General features: G+C 35.6%; 1 protein-coding gene and 1 pseudogene across 5 annotated transcripts in view; one reads left to right on the top strand and one right to left on the bottom strand.

The window, feature by feature from the left end:
* Positions 1-693, top strand: part of LOC115068970 — a 12,422-nt pseudogene extending 11,729 nt beyond the window's left edge.
* Rasal2 (RAS protein activator like 2) overlaps positions 1-17,967 on the bottom strand; it is a 384,331-nt gene that overhangs the window by 233,370 nt on the left and 132,994 nt on the right. The gene's annotated exons all lie outside the window — the stretch shown is intronic.

Below are 17,967 nucleotides of genomic sequence, written 5' to 3'. Positions count from 1 at the left end.
TCAAAGAATCAGCCCTTGGAATTGTTGATTCTTTGTATTGTTTTCTTTGATTCAATTTCATTGATTTCTGCCCTGATTTTTGTTATTTCTTCTTGTCTGCTGGGTTTGGGTTTCGTTTGCTGATGCTTTTTAAGTGTCTTGAGTTGCAATGTTATGTCATTTATTTGTGTTCTTTCCGATTTTTTGATGTAGGCACTTAGAACTATAAACTTCCCTCTTAGGACCGCTTTCAGCATGTCCCAGAGGTTTCGTCATGTTGTACTGTCCTTTTCATTTAATTCTAGGCATACTTTTATTCCTTTCTCAATTTCTCTTTTGACCCATTCATCATTCAGGAGTGTGTTGTTTAATCTCCATGTGTTCTTATGGCGATTAGGACTTCTTTGGGTGTTGATTGTAAGCTTTATTGCATTGTGGTCTTATAGAATGCATGGAATTATTTCATTCTTTTTGTATTTGTTAAGGTTTGTTTTGTGCCCCAGTATACAGTTGATTTTGGAGAAGGTTCTATGGAGTCCTGAGTAGAAAGTATGTCCTTTGGTGCTTGGGTGGAATACTTGGTAGATGTCTGTTAAGTCTATTTGATATGTGGTATTGTTTAATTCAGATGTCTCTCTGAAGAATGTTGCAGGCAATGAATGCAGCAGAACTAAGAAAGTGGCCTTGAAAGGGGCTGCAAAATCAAGGCAATAGGGTGGGAATGCCTAAGACCACTGGGAATCCAGATGATGATACCACATGCCGCAAATGGCAAACACGGAGCTCCACACAGGATTTAATGGTTTCCTTGATTGGTTTCGATTTTGCTTTGATCTCATTCCTCCTGCCCTCAGTCTTCTCTTTTTGACTAGGAATGTTGGAATATTTACTCTGTACCTCTCTTTCTTCCCCATTCATTATCTATCTATCTATCTATCTATCTATCTATCTATCTATCTATCTATCATCTCTTTCTTGTTTTCTTGTTTTGTTGCATCAATGTCTCCCTGTCGTCCCAGATGGCCTGGAACTGGCTATGTAAACTAGGCTCGCCTCGATCTCACAGAGATGTGTCTGCCTCTGGAGTGCTAGGATTAAAGGCATGTACAACCAGGCCCGGCTCACTGTCTTTTGAATTTATAAAACCAGCCATACCTTCTAAGACTTCACAAAACAATGCCAAGAACTAGCGGCAAAATGTCCAAGTACTTTTAGCCCATGGGGGACATTATCATTCAAACCACCACAGTCACCAAGTGGAACAGTAATTGCTTTCTTGTTATCTTTTATTTTATATATATATATATATATATATGACTGTTCTGCCTGCTGAAGCTGGAAGAGGCTATGCTCTGGAACTGGGGTTACAGACAGTTGTTAGCTTCCATATAGGTGATGAGAACCAAAAATGGGTCATCTGCAAGAGCAGCCAGTGCTCTTAACTGCTGAACTGCCTAATAAGCACATTTTGTAAAGAAGAATTACATAAACCTTTCTCTGGTTATTATCATATCATCTTTCATTTTCATGGTTAAATTTCTACTTGATGAATAAAGTTATGTTAGTTTGACATACTTTCTTTTATACTGAACATCAGTCATAATGGGAACTCTTCAATATAACACAATTTAAGACTAAAGAGAAAAAATAAAACTTAAAAATACATATACAAGACAAAAGATGCTAGAGATTATTGGATCTCCGAGTTTGCTAAAACTATTTGTGTGTGTGTGTGTCTGTGTGTGTGCGCGCGCACATGCGTGTGTGTAAGAAGAGGACATATGTGTATAGATGTGTGGTGTGTTCCCCTGTGTATGTGTGTTCAGATGCCAGAAGTTAACACTGGGTTTCTTTCTCTGTAGCTCTCCACCTTACTTTTTGAGACAGGGTCCCTCATTAAACCTGGAGTTTGTCATTATGAATAGACTGGCTGGCCAATGAACATCAGAGATCTTTCTGACTTGCCCCTCCAGCTCTGGGGTTATATGTACACACTAGTATACCTAGCTTTTACACTAGTGCTGGGAATCAGAACTTAAGACTGATCCTCATGCTTACACATCAAGCATTTTATCCACTAAACCATCTTTCCAGCCCCTGATAAAACTATTTTCAAAAGAAATATATACATATATATTTATATGTAGTAACTCCAGTTCCAGGGGGTCTGACATCTCTTCTGTCCTCTGCGGGCATTGTGCGGCATGGGTGCACTTACCTACATGCGGGCAATACATGCATACACATAAAATAAAAATAGTAAGCAAAATATTTTAAAACATGAACATTTCTCTTAACCCATATGCTTAAAATTCATATTGCAATATCCTTAATAAACAATTACTATTTTTTTAAAAAGAACAATATAGGGGTTGGAGAGGCAATTCAGTGGCTAAGAGCACTAACTGATCTTGCATAGGACCCAGGTTCAATTCCCAGTACCCACATGGTAGCTAACCATCTGTAACTCCAGTTCCAGGGGAATCCGATGCCCTCTTCTGACCTCCATGGGCTCTGCATGACATGGGTGCACTTCCAAACATGCAGGTAATACATTCATACACAAATAAATTATAGTCATCTTAATAACACATATTTTCTTAGTAATACATGCATTTCCTTGTTATTTTTAATGTTAATTATAAACTAAGAATATTTGACTGAGAGTCTTTCAGGTCTTTTAAATTCTAAAACAATGTCACTATGCATATTCAGTACAAGGGCATCTATGTAGAAAGGTCTTGGTTCCCAAGATCCCAAGACTCAGGGATCACTGTAAAAAAGGGGTAGAAAGTATTTAAGAGCAAGAAATGCTGGATGACCACAAAGGTTTTCCAAACAGCTGGGGACTTACTCAGATGAACTCACAGCAATGGTGACAGCATGTACAAGTCCCACAAAGCTCAAGACAAAATCCCAGCATAAAAGTGGGTAAATGGGGACGAAATCTGAACCCTAGCTGAGGAACTACTGGTATTTGATAGCTGCTGAGGGGGGGAGAGTCAGTCATCTTTAAAATGTGACTGTGGGTAGGTTAACCAGGCTCCATACTGATGGACCCACAATGACGGGCATTTGAGGGCACAAATTGGACTTTATAGGCATATATATATATATATATATATAATTTTGGGCAGAGGAGAGTAAGGCGATGCAGATTGGGGATCAAAATATATTGTATGAAATTTATAAAAATTTAATAAACTTTAAATAAAAATTTAGGTTAAGAAAAACTGTTTTAGTATAGCAAAGCATTAAAATGTTAAGAAACATTTATAAAAGAAAAATGTTAAAATGAAAAACACCATTCGTCTATTTTTAATAAGCTAGGAAAACATGTTTGTTAGCTTATTAATTAGCAACTTTTCCAAAGATAACTTAGAGAATGGAATCACTCCCTCTGGCAACTATAATAATTTTACATATTGTGAGTGATTTGTTACATATTATTGTGCCAGGAGTACAAAGTCTTCCCTAACATTTACAGTGCATTTACATCACATAAAGCATTGCACTAAACATGGAACAGGCAAGGATCTGCCTTTCTTCTAAAAAAAAGCTGGGATCTGGGAATAAAAACCACAAATGCTGACAGCAACTCATATGTTCTAACCACTAGATACCATTTTTCTCCAGAACAACAAACCACACACGGCATTCAAAACACCCTTTACTTTTACCAACATTATGATTATATTTTATGCTAAGTTATAATTGAATTGGTGTTCTTTAAGTTTTAAATTATTCTGATACTTTGGTGAAAATATCTAAAAACACAAATAGAACACAGGCTTTCTACTTTATGAAAACCAAGTGAAAAAACAAGTAACCATCAAATCTAGAAAGTGGAAGAAAAAGAAACTTTTAAGGATATCTCAATGAAAGTTCCACATGAGAAAGGCAAGAAAAATGGTTGTGGTTTATTGACTGAAGCCCATCACTAGGAGCCTTGCTAAGGTTTCACAATCATAGCCTCAGAGTCCTTGTTCACTCCTCTTTGCTTCTTCATAAGACAAGCTGCCATGAGCATGAGAAACTAACTAAAAATTGCCTTGGGCCAATAACAAGATGACAAGCATCCTAGAAATGGACACAAATCACCTTGTTCACTGTAATCAAGCTAGCAGGTGGGAATCACTAGATCACACCTAATAAACAACATATCTGTATTTATATTTCAGTACAGAAGTAATTACTAACTACTAACAGAATTTGACAAAGACTAATACACACACACACACACACACAAACACACACGGATGTAGACGTGTTTATTAATGAATGTGAGGATATCAAACAAGAAAATAGCAAGGTCAATATAAGCTTAGATAATAAATGGCAAAGTATAAGTAACTTAAAGTTTCAAAACACCAAGTCATTTCTTGGGAAACAAATTTATGATGTGTAAAATATGAGTGAATACTCAAGAAAAATGAAAATTTATGATCAGATAAAAATTGGTTTGTGAATGTCCATAGCAGCATAACTCATAACAAAAACAAGCCAAGTATTAATCAAATCATGGATGTATAAAACAGTATATATATATTATATATATTCATACAGTAGAATGCTGATCGTAAAAAGAAATTAAATACTGATGGATGCTACAACATGATTAACCATGAAAGCATTATGTTACATGAAAGAGACAAAACATATAAACTCTGAGAAATGGGGAAAATGGGGACACTTTAAATGGGGAAGCCATGATGGAAGAGTTAGGGAGAGAGAGAGGAGAGATAAATAATGCCTAGCTAGTATAAAAAACCAGAGGGAATCATATTAGTTCAACAACCTAATGACACATTACACATACAATATATCTACATGAGTCCAAGTGCATAGCTAAAGGCTATATAACAAGAAACAGTGCTAGACAGGAGAAATGTTCCTTTGAGTTATTGGCCAGGGTGGTCCAAGAGACTCCAAAAATTATGCAGGCTATTGCTACAGTCCTTGATGGACCCCAAGAACTTGAAGGTAAGTCCCTATTATTGAAGAAAGAATATACTTCGGACACAGGATTTGGAGCAATGGAGCAAGAAGTGACCTGGAAGTCACCTCCCCTGCAGACTAGCTCTCATAGCTTTGGAGAGTACTATGCAAGGTACTAAGGGAGAACATCAACTGATGGTCCAATACCAGCTTCAAGATCACATCAATTACTGGCACAGCATATGAAATTGATGCAGTAGTGGGACTTTTATCTTGGGGCAATCAGCAGATACCTAACTGGACTGAAAGCTCACTCAACTGGAGGAAACTCATGTGTGGTACTGCAAACATAGCCAAATACGCATGGCTGGAGAGGTCATACACTGTAGAGAAAAACCAAAACTGTCACGTCCCTAAACTAATGTAATTTCTTACGCTGTGTAAAATATGGATCCTTATATTTACAGACAAATACCCCAGTCACCACTCATCAAAGAAAGTTCTTTTGCACCAGACAGAAACTATTACAGAGTACCACAACTGGTCACACACAGACATTGTCTGTAAATTGCCCAAGTCTAAGTGGAACATCTACAATGCAACCTCTAACACCTAAGGCTCTTAGAACATAGAACAAAGTTGGTAAAAATGACACTAATGAATATCTCAGTTCTCATTAATGACACTCTCTCATGCAACAGAGGGCAACCAGGAACACAAAAGGTCACAAATGGCCAAAGTGTCTGGCCAAAGAGATTAAGTCTGCAGAATGCTGGTTCTTGGACAGGATTCCTATGTTAAACTTCACTCACGCTCTGGAACTATTGCAGAAAAGGGGATAGAAAGATTATAAGAGACAGGAAGGAAGTGCACAACCACATGGAAAGAGAGTCCTACAAGCTCCTGGGACCCTGCTCATATGAATCTACAGTAATGGTGTCAGCATGCACAAGACCCATGCAAACTCAAGCAGACAAAAACCCAGCATAGACCTGAAGAAATGGACAGCAGACCCCTATCCTAGCTGAAGAAATATTGGCAACTGATTACTGCTGGGTGAGAAAGAGCTGATCTTCCTCAAGTGAGGGACTCTAGATAGGCTGACTAGACCTCAGTAGATGAACTTGCACTGAGGAACATCTGGGGACATGAACTTGACACAATAGGCCTTAATACAAATGACAGAATGTATGAATTTCAGTGGGGGCCTATAGGAGGGTGCCAGTGGGGAAGGGGATATAAAGATAATTAAGATTTATTAAGATGTTGTGTATAAAATATACAAAAATTCAATTAATTTTAAAAACATAAAAACTCCATTTATATAAAATTTATAGGCAAATCTATAGAGAATATGCAGCCTATGGAGACACAGTGGTTACTATGTTTGGCAGATGGGATCTTTATGGGGAGTGATTGCTAACAGATAAAAGTTTTATTTTACTATAATAAAAATGTTCTAAACTGAGATATAACTGCAACAAGTCTAATTCATGGAGAAAGAAAACAGGATAGTGGTTACTATGGGCTAGGGAGAGGACAGAATGGGGAAGTGGTACTTAATATAGTTTCAGTTAGAAGGATGAATGATGGTGGTAGTTGTTCAATGTGAATGTAATTAACGACAAAGAAAATGGGTAAAAGAATCCAAAGTGTATGTGCATACTGTCACAATAAAAAGCTATTCTTTAAAAAGGGAAATTGTGTTGTAGGGGATTTGTATTATATAGAATAATATATTTTTAATCTAATTAGCCTTTTTAAAAGGCTAATTAGGGGGCTGGAGAGATGGCTCAGCAGTTAAGAACACTGGTTGTTCTTGCAGAAGACCTGGGCTCAAATCCCAGAATCCAAACGGCAGCTAACAACTGTCTGTAACTCTAGTCCCAGGGGATCAGACAGCCTCTTCTGTCCTCTTCGGGCATTGCAAGACCTGGATGCACTTACTTACATGCAGGCAATACACGTGTATACATTTAAAAAAAGGCTAATTAGATTAAAAATAAATAAAGCAGGACTGGGGGGATGGCTCAGTGGTTAAGAGCACTGACTGCTTTTGCAGAGGACACGGGTTCGATTCCCAGCACCCACATGGCAGCTATGAACCTTCATTAACTCCAGTTCCAGGGGAATCCAAAGCCCTCTTCTGACCTTCGCAGCATTGCACGACACAAGTGCACTCACATACATGCAGGCAATACACTCATACACATAAAATTAAAAAAATAAATAAATAGAAAATAAATAAGGCATGAATAGAGGTATTTATAAAAATAATATTGAACATGCTACCTTAATGGGCAAATTCCAAGTCTATAATTATAAAGGTTCTGTGGCTCTGCTAATTCCATTAGCATGGAATACAGTATCAGATGTGCCAAGGCTAAGCAAGATGCAGGTCTTCACATGCTCACTGACTTTACACTACATTCCCAGCCTGAGGAATTTCATCTCTTCTGTGACTTCCATGTCCACAAGGTGATGACTCCCAGATGTGTATCAAAACACACAAAAAAACACCTCTGCTCCTGAACTCCAGCCCCTTTACTCATCAAACATAAGCTCTCAGGTCCTTGATAGGCTCTCAAACATGTGCACCAAGTGAGCCACAAAACGCTAGAGCCTGGAGTCAAAAAGACCTGGAAAGCGCAACTTGCTAATGGTATCATTTTAAGGAAATGAATGTAACTTTCTGAAGCTCCACTTCCTTGCTTCAGGGAATAACACTGATTACCACACAGAATTACTCATTAAGCCAGACAAATGCATACAAAGGACACATACAGAAATTTCTAAACTCATGGTTACTCCCTTCCTCCACTGAACATCCTCTTTATCTTGAATTTAAAGGCATCCTTATTTTACTACTCTATAAACTCATATTATTGTTGATATTTATTTTGCTTTCTTTATTTCTCCTCAAATTCTGTAAGCCTACCTCAGAAACACCTTTATATCTGAGTCTCTACCATCACTGGCACTGCTTTATATTTAGGCTTTCACCATGTCTCACTACAACTTTAGTATAACTTAATTTTCTCTAACATTAATCATCATTCATATCAGAATAAAATTATTTTCTTCCCAAACAAGACTTGTCTTAGCCTTTAAAATTGTTACTACTGAAACCAAAGCCAAAATAAAAAAATAAATTAAGCCAAAAAACTTCTACCTTTCTAGTATCCTAAGACCCTTTAAACACTGATTTTCTATTTTCCTTCTGAGCTTAATCTACCTATACCCACCTACCTGCTATGTTTTTTACTTTATGAAATACCTTCTTACAACCTCTTAGGTGAACTCCAGGCTTTCACACACTGTTCCCTCTGCCTAGAATACCCATACTATTTTTTTTTAACTTGGAAGACTCTTACTAATTCAAATCTATTTCAACTCAAATATTATTAGGGATTGTTACCTGCTTAATATTTCTGCATCTTTACTATGTTATAAACACCTAAAATATATCTAATGGTTTATATTCATTTCTCTTTATATAAAATGAACATTAATTTCAGTATCATTTTCAGTGTCTATTGAGAAAAGGAAAGAGGATCCTAATCCTTTCCAATGTTTTGATTTTTAAAAAATCATTGGAAAACCATAAGCAACTGAAACCAAAATATTACTCATCTTCATAGGGTTGAGAAGCAAAGAAATGATGCAGTTCCAAATTAACACCCAAAACCAGCACCTAATGACCGGGGTGTAGCTCAGTCGTACAAGTTTGCCAAGCATGCACAAAATTTGATCCCTAACATCTCATAAAAACAGAATTTGAAATCTACCTGATGACTTTATATCCATACTCAGGTGCCAAATATCCGAGTGTAACTGACTGTGGCTAGTAAAAGTCAGATACACAGAGATTAAAGACATGTGCAAACATCTAAGCATTAGTAGCATTAAAAATGTAGGGAACAGCATATTTTAAAATGAAATGGAGATCTTTAAAGGGTAAAAACTCACTCAATTTTATGTCTTACAGGGTTTATACTGAGTTCAATATTGTATAATTGTATTAATTCGACTATGAACCTAAAAATTTATAGCCACTTTTGGAAGAAATGTATCCTTGCTTTGGAAATTGTTACTAAATATGTTAAAGCTGCAATGATATTAAAAAAAAAAAAAAAACAGAATCTGATTGACTAGTAGAGCTTTGGAGTGGTTACTGTGTAAATCCTGTTCTTTGTTTTTGTTTTCCTTGATGTTTCGGAACCAGCCTAAGGCCTCCAAAATTAAAATGTCTGACTTTGGCAACTGAAATTACTAGCAAATTCTAAAGCTGATAGATACTGTGCTGGATAGCTTTAGTTGTCAACTTGACGCACCTGGGTAGAGGGAGCCTCAATTTGGAAACTGCCTCCATTGGACCAGCCTGTAGTCATGTCTGTGAGGAATTTTCTAGATTGTTGAGTGATGTGGGAAGGCCCAGCTCACTGTGAGTGGTGCCACCCTGGGCAAGGTGGTCCTGTATTTATAAGAAAACAGATTGAGTATGGGCCAGGAGAGTAAGCCACTTTGTAGCTCTCTTTGATGGCCTATGTTTCAGTGCCTGCCTCCAGGTTCCTGCCCTGAGTTCCTACCTTGGACTCCCTCAATGCTGAACTGTGACTGGGAGATGTAAGCCAAATAAACTCTTTCCTCCCCGAGCTGGTATTGCTCAGAGTATTTTGTGACATCAATTGAAAGCAAAGTAAACAGAACTTGGTACCAAAGAGTGGCCTACAGCTGGGACAAATTGACCCAGTTGTTTTGGGGAGGACTGTGGAAATGTTTAATCTTTGGGCTGGAAAAGTCCTTGAATGCTTAAGAGTTTAATGAGTTGCTGCTGTGGAGCTTGGAACAGTTCTGCTGAAAGAGATGTGGACGATGAAGGCCTGGCATGTGACGCTTCAAAGGGAAGTAAAGATTATCAGGGCTGTTTGTGTGATAGTTTGAACTGAGAATCTGTGGTTTCTGGTCGGCTGGGGCTGTAGAATCAGCTGTGATTTAGGAAGAGACCAGAACCACTAAAGTGAAACCTTTACTTTACTGGGACAATTAATGCTGGTTAGCTGGGGCTAAAAAATCAGCTGTGAGTACCAAGAGACCAGCATCATTGTGGCAAAATCTTCTGGGAAGTATTTCCTAGGGTCAGCACACAGAAGCTATGGTCTAGAAGGAGCCCCGGGCTCCATCTTAAGCTGGAAGCAGGACTTGGTAATGTGTAAGAGTCTCCTGCATGATTCTGGTCTTGAAAGTGTGAAGGGGTCCCAAAGAGCAGCTGAGGCTTGGCACCCTGAAGTGCCAGGAAAGGTCATTGGTGAAAGTACAGAGTCAGTTGCAGTGAAGATCCCCAGGATTGAAGGGGTCATGGAGAGAAAATGAGGCTTTGCACCCTAAGAGGCCAGAAAAAAACCACTGGTGAAGGTGCAGCCTCAGTTTCAGAGGAGACCCCAGCTTTGTGGAGATGCCAGGACAACTACCAGGGCAGCAGCAGGTGTGGAATGGAGCAGGCCTGGACCTGCAAGACAATCTGTGTGCCGTGGACTACAGAGCCAGAGAAGTGGAGCTGCCAAAACCCTTAGGAACCAGGAAGACCGTAAGTGAATCCCAGATGTTGAGCCTTGAGCTACTTTGTTGGGACTTAGGTTTTGCTTAAAGTATGCCTGATTCTTGCCTTTGAAATAAGACAGAACTTGTTTTGGATTTTACAGAGGTCAACAGTTCAGAGACTTTGAACTTTTAAAAGTGTTTAGTTGGTTTTTTGTGGGTTTTTTTTTAAAGACTGTGGGACCTTTAAAACTAAACTGTTTTATATTGGGATATTAACATCATACCTTGGGGATAAGAACTAGAAAGCTTGTGGTGTAACAGTGATGTGTTTTTGTGTCAAGTTGACAAAGAGTCAATTGTGCTGGATAGCTTTAGTCGTCAACTTGACACACATGGGTAGAGGGAGCCTCAGCTGGAGAACTGCCTCCACTGGACTGGCCTGCTGCCATGTCTGTGGGGCATTTTCTTGATTATTGAGTGATGTGGGAGGGTCTAGCCCACTGTGAGTGGTGCCACCCCTGGGGAAGTGGTCCTGTATTGTATAAGAAAGCAGACTGAGCATGGGCCAGGAGAGCAAGCCAATAAGGAGCTATCCTTCATGGCCTGTGCTTTAGTTCCTGCCTTCAGGACCCTGCCCTGAGTTCCGACCTTGGGCTCCCTCAGTAATGAACTGTGACCTGGCAGATGTAAGCCAAAAAAACCCTTTCCTGCCCAAGTTGATACTGATCAGAGTTTTTTTGTCACAACAATTGAAGGCAAACTGAAATAGATATACTGAAGAACTAAGAAGAAATTCCATTTCAAATGTGGGGTAAACTTAACACCTAAGATCATTAGGCAAAGTCTAGAAAAACTAAAGTTTTAGCTAAGCCCAGTCATGTCCAACCCATGGGCTGTGAATTTAGCCCAACAAAAATATAGACTTACTTAAAATGTTATGAGACATTTCTGCTTTTTTGTTTTTGTTTTGTAATTCAACTAAGTAGTTTTTCCCATGGGAACTTTGTGATGATGTGTCACATTGTCAAAATGTTAGAATGTGATAGAATAAAAATCAAATAAATTTTTAAAGATTTAGACATTTTAGGTAAAAGAATAACTTTGCTAGGATAATTTATTCCTTCAGATACTAGCTCACTCATATAAATTGATTTGATTTTTCAATGATTCAAGTTAAATAAGAAAATCGAATCATTCAGTTATTTGCTAAGGAAAGTCTGCTTAAAAAGCACTTTTTTTCCAATTTAACATCTCATATTGCTTATAAACTACATAATCACATGCAAAGAATAAACCCTGATCACTTAACCATGGGAAAAGAACAAAACAACTAATTATACTTTCAAGAACAGTTTCCTTACCAGATGTGGTAGAAGGTTGTATTTTGATCCCAGCAACTGTGGACACTGAGATAGGATAAAGTCTAGCCTGCACTACATGGGAATTCCAGGTCAGCTTCAGCTACATAGGGGACCTTCCCCAAAGTTCTTTAGATCATTTTATATAAATTCAATGGGGGCACAAACAAATATATTCAAGTAATTTTTATATCAATTACAACTAAAAATTAATTTGAAATTGTTATTTATATTAGACTTAAATCTGAGGGAAAAAAATGCAAGTTCTTTTCCATAGCTACATGTTAATGATCAAAATATTGATGAAATTTAAAGAAAAAAATATAGAACCAAAATGAAACAAAAAGCAAAAAGGAGAGATAAATAATAGTGGGTAGAAGATTTTACACCTGATCGAATTTTAGATGAAAAAAAGAATATCTGGAATAAATATAAATTATTTCAAAAGCAACCAAGTAATATCAATGAAAAGAAAATGTTGCTGAAAATACATTTATATGTCAATAAATGTATTCACATATAAATGAGTGACTGTATATAGCTGAAAGGAAACTTCAAGTTGTTAGAGTGGTCCAAGAGAATCCCAAAATAATATAGGCTATTCCCACAGCCCTTGATTGTCCCACAGCCCTTGATTGTACCCCAGAACTTGAAGGTAAGGCCCTATTGCTGAAGACATGATATACTTTGGAAACAGGATTTTCAGCAATTGAATTGGAACTGACCTGGAAGCCTCCTTCCTGGAGACTAGCTCTCATAGTACCAGAAGGTATTGATCAAACTGCCAAGAGAGAAAAACAATCAATGGTCCTACCTAGCTGTAAAGGTTATGAACCACAACAATGATCAGTCAAACTAATTACCTCTGTTGGTAAAATAGTGGCACTTTTATCTTGGAGGAAGTCAAGAGCTATATAAATGGGCATAAGGCCCACTCAAAATGAGGGAATCTATGTGTGGTACTATAAAAAAGCCACATGATTGGAGAGGTCATAGACCCTGAAGAAGAACCTACTGTCATTTTCCTAGACCAACTTAATTTCTTACTATATTATAAATGCAAGTCCTTATATTCACAGACAAGTGTAGCTCTCACCACTTATCATAGAAGCTTCTTCTACCAACAGATGGAGACTATTACAAATTTCCATCACTGGCAAATACATAGAATAAGTCACTGTGAGGTGCACAGCCCTAAGTGATATATCTACATAATGACAAAACCAGTGGACATACCAAATTAGATAAGGAAAATTTCACAGGGTCCCATCTCAACATGAAGAAATACAGGCAGGCAATCAACGGATGCTGAGGGAAGGAGAATCAGTGCTCTCCAGAGACTAGCTCCCTGAGAGGCTAATTCCAAGTGGGCAGTCCTAAGCACACGAGCAACAATAAATGGATTCAATGCATTATATATTTATAAATATAGGCATGTATATGTAACAATATTCAAAGAAGAGGACAAGAAATTGTGAAGGAGAGGGAGGGACATGGGAAGAGTTAGAGGGAGACTAGGAGGGGTGAAAATAATGCAAATACAATGTTCATTTATGAAATTCTCAATTTTAAAAATACATAAATATATTGCTAAATATACTCAAATTCTATGAAAAATAAGAAAAAAACACATTCTACTTAAAGTTCAAATAATTACAAAAAAACTACAAGAAATTTAATGCAAAATGTCCTATTTTATTAAGAAAAATATAATCTAGTAAAATAGTAATAGATCCTTATTTATATTTTATAGTAATATTCAATATCTACTAAACTACTAATCCTAAGAGTTTTCTTTAAGTGATTAATATAAATTAAGTCAATTATCTGTTTTATTGTTAACAATCTTAAAAGATACATACCAGGGAAGTGGAGGTGGCTCAATGGGCAAAACCCTTGCCAAATATAAGAACCTATGTTTGAATCCCCAGAACACATAGAAAGCTGTGCAGAGTAGTTTGTTATCAGTGATGCCAGTGCTCCTACAGGGGGATGGAAAATGGAGACTAGAGAATCCCTGGATCTACCGGCCAGCTACCCTGGTGGAAAAAAAAAAAAAAAAAAAAAAAACCCCAAGAGATCCTGTCTCAAACAAGGTGGTAGGTGAGGACCAATATCCAAAGTTGTCCTCTGACCTTTACATAGGACACATCAGTGCACATGCGGGTACACACAGATAAAAATATTCTCTCTCATATTTTACTTATGAAGAAATGGAAGCTCAGAAAGGGGGTTAAGAAACTTTCTTCATACAATCAGACAATGGCATAAGTAAAATTTGAACTCATTTGTGTAATTCCAAAGTACTTTTCTTTCCCTCACACTAAGCTATGCAGAAAACAAAACAGTTTAAAGAATAGTTAAGCCAAATCTGGTAAAGTCATAAGGGGAGTTGTACTATAGGTCTTACATATACATACAATTACTTTAAAAAGAAACTTACATTTAAGATACAAGATTTATATCCAAGGAAATGAGAAAGATTTTTTATTAGTGGAAATTGTAATGGAAGAAAAAAAGTAAAGAACTGAAATGTTGCATAGAGCATTTTAGCATTTCAAAATAGCACAGTGCTAGAGCACCAGAAAGGCTAGCATCCTCAACTTTTTCAATACAGACAAATAGAGATGTATATTAAGCTGTTTAAAATTTAAAATTTTTAAAAGTTAGGAGCACATATTTTACATTCATTAGAACTATATTAGAAATATATATAATCAAGAAAAGTAAGATAAAAATTTAAAGCAATATATTCTATTTTTTTGGTAAGTTGCTTAACTTCATAACAATTTTTTGGAAATTTTGAGCACTTGTGTGACTACTTTATGACTTTCATTATTTTTCAAATATTCTTTCTCATTTTTGTTAATCTGGTGAATAAGCTGACCTTGAAATTCAAGACTAGCTTCTCAGAAATATGGATTGAATTGTACTCTTAGGCTAAAGCACTAATTTCCCATTTGACCAAAATCAAGGACCAAGCATTTAAGGAATAAAGGGCGAGACTAATTAAGAGGACCATTCCCTATATAAGTATGAAGGAGAGAAGTCATGCTGCCAACACACAAAGACACAGCCAAATAAGAACAAAAGCAAAAAGCTTTAACAAAACCCAACCTCTATTAACACCTGAGTCTTAGACTTCCAGTCCCCAGAACAGCAAGAAAATACATTTCTAGTGCATAGGTCACATGTGGTATTTGTTATAGTCACTCTAATAGACGAATACAATCAGAATAAGATTTATTTAAAATGAAATAATTATATTAATATATTGAGTAACTAAAGAAGTTTATGCAAATAAACTAAGTTCATTGCTTTTATCATTTTAAACATTTATTAACTTCAAAGATTATTAAATTGGCAACACCAATACTAAAAGTCATAAAATACTGGCTCAACTCTGTCAGTTTAGATATTAACAACTGTTTTGCTGACAAACTGTACTAGCAAGAAATATTTACACATACAGAAATGCAGTGATTATTGGAATAACTGACAATAAAGAAACACATTTCTCTATACTTTATAGAAGTCACACTTTTTAAACTAATTATTATGTAAACTGAGCAAATGACTAGAAGGTTCCATTACAGAGAAGATTTGAGGTACTATATTAAGTTATTACTAGACTTTACTATTATCATATGTATAGTGTCTTATGAACTTATATTATTTCATTTGTGTTTGCCCTGATTTAGTTATTGATTCTGAGATAACCAAAGATGCACTAGTTACCAAATGAAACAATATGCTAAATTTTCAGCATCTAGAACAATGTCTCAGAACCTTAGTAGTTTTTCAGTAATATGAAAGGTTCCTTACAATAAGATTTATATATAAAAAAATTGTTAAAATCTAGTAAGAATATTTTTTAAAAATCACCTGGAAAAATTTAAATCTTCTAAGACTCAGGGAATCTTTTAAAACAACATCAGGGACATAGATTTTACTTATTACTATCACATTATAAAGAAAAAAAATCTAAGTTGTAATCAGAAATGAGAACAACATCACAATATTTACTTTATCTATATACATATTATATACACATATATGTGTATATCTGTACATATATATGTATCTTAACTTTAATTCCACTCTACCTTATAGAGAAAAAAATAATTGATAGATGAGATTACCTCCCAAGAATCTAATTTCCAAATGTTATGCACATTAGATATGCAATGTTTATAATGCATTTATACTGATATATTTAATATGCAATTTGATAGTTTCTTCTTACTTTCACACAGGTGTAAGAGGAGACTCTGGATTATATAGAGTTGTTTGGGTGTTATATGCCATTATCTGCTAGTTCGTCTTGTGACTCAACTGTTTTTACTATTATAAGGATGTTTATTCCATGCATAGACATAAACCCAAGCAGGTTACTTTAAGAAGTTTTGTTATTTTTTAAAATCATGGGCTCATTTACTGTAACATCTAAAGATGGGAGGGTTGAATACAGAAAGACAGTAAGTTTCCTTTTTTATTTAGGGGTCTTGAATACAATACATTTCATTGCTATAATTATGAGCATGCTCAGTAGTAACACATGAAATTATTCCTCGATTATGTTCAGAATACACACAAGTTCAAATAAGCTGAAATTCATACAATTCAAAACTACAATATTACAATTTATTTTCAGAAAACACAACAAACTCAATGATAGGTAGCCTTTCTTCCTTAAAAAACTATATCCATGTATGTATTTTTATCATAAATAATATTTAATATGTAATGAAATGCTTGTGCCAAACATTTTTAATGTTTTAATATATACTACATTATTTAAGGCTGCTTACATCTTACAGTTCATATTAAAGAAGAAAAGTTGCAAACAATAGTGGATTTCAAGTTCAGAACTAATTTTCTTATTAAGATCTTAAAGACATCTGTACTAATACTTCCACAAACTGACACAATACTGAAATACCAACTCTAATAGGCCATACTTTGTCTTTAATTACTGGAATTGAACTGCTTATATTAGCACATTAAATTTAAACTGCTTGTGCTTCTATATGCCTATTCTAAGAATTGATAAAAGAAGTAGGAAATACAGAACATTTTATTTCTGCATTAGTAGGTCATTAATGTGTAAAAGTAGGGACATAATCTCACAGCACCTCACACATTATAAGCACTGAGGAATAACTTGGTGTATTTGCTAAAATCTGAAAGCAAACCCCAAAAGCCCCAAAATGTTTATACTATATATTTTAAAGCATAGCATCTTTCATTAAATGTACACGTTAGCCATTAAGAAACAGTAGTTCCCAAAATTTATTTTAAATCTGTAGTTTCCTTTGAAATTACATTATTTTTATCATCTATGGTCACCTGGCAACTATACAGACATACTAACATAAAGGGAATACAGCAACCTTTAAAATTTTAATGGAATGTTTATAGAAGCACATCAAAACAGAAAGATTTCCCTCTTGGTAATTACCTATTTGCCACTGGTAAGAAGAAAATATATGTAGTTCATGTAACATTAAAACTCATTAAGCAAGGGAATATCTAGGCAGAACAGAGTTTTGATAAAATACTGCATTTTAAGAACTCAGGTACTTAGAAGACTATTTAAATTTTCACAGAAATGCAACCTCTTTGTATTCAATTTTAAAAGAAATTAAGTTTGAATTAACAGCATTCAACAATTTTCATAATTTTTTAAACCTCTGTTGATATGGTCAATTTACTAATGAATAACCAGCTACAATCTTAATGGTAAGAGTTTATTATAAAAGTGATCACAATTGGATGAAAATATAATCACGGTTCTCAAAACAAACTAGCTCATATGGTATAGTCAATCATTTCAAAGCAGTCAGATGATAAAAATCAGAATTGTATTTTTTGCTTTTAACAATGCTATCATCAATATAAGATATATATATCTTAATTTAGACAAGTCCTCAATAAGATTTTTAAAAATATGATGATCCTACTATCTGAAAAAAGTTCACCAGATCCTATTAAATCAAACACAAATTTGTATTTTGCCATCTGAACAAAAATATTGAAGATTTACATCCGTGGCTTCCATAATCAAGCTAGATATTTGTAATACAGTAAATCAAAGTTCCAATGTACTAAGAGCTATCCAGGTAAAACTGTGTCTACACAGCTCTCCCTA

Source organism: Nannospalax galili, unplaced genomic scaffold, assembly GCF_000622305.1.
Source record: "Nannospalax galili isolate Female #2095 unplaced genomic scaffold, S.galili_v1.0 scaffold429, whole genome shotgun sequence".
NCBI lineage: Eukaryota > Metazoa > Chordata > Mammalia > Rodentia > Spalacidae > Nannospalax > Nannospalax galili.
The sequence above is the reverse complement of the archived record's forward strand: the minus strand, read 5'-3'. Positions and strand labels throughout refer to the sequence as shown.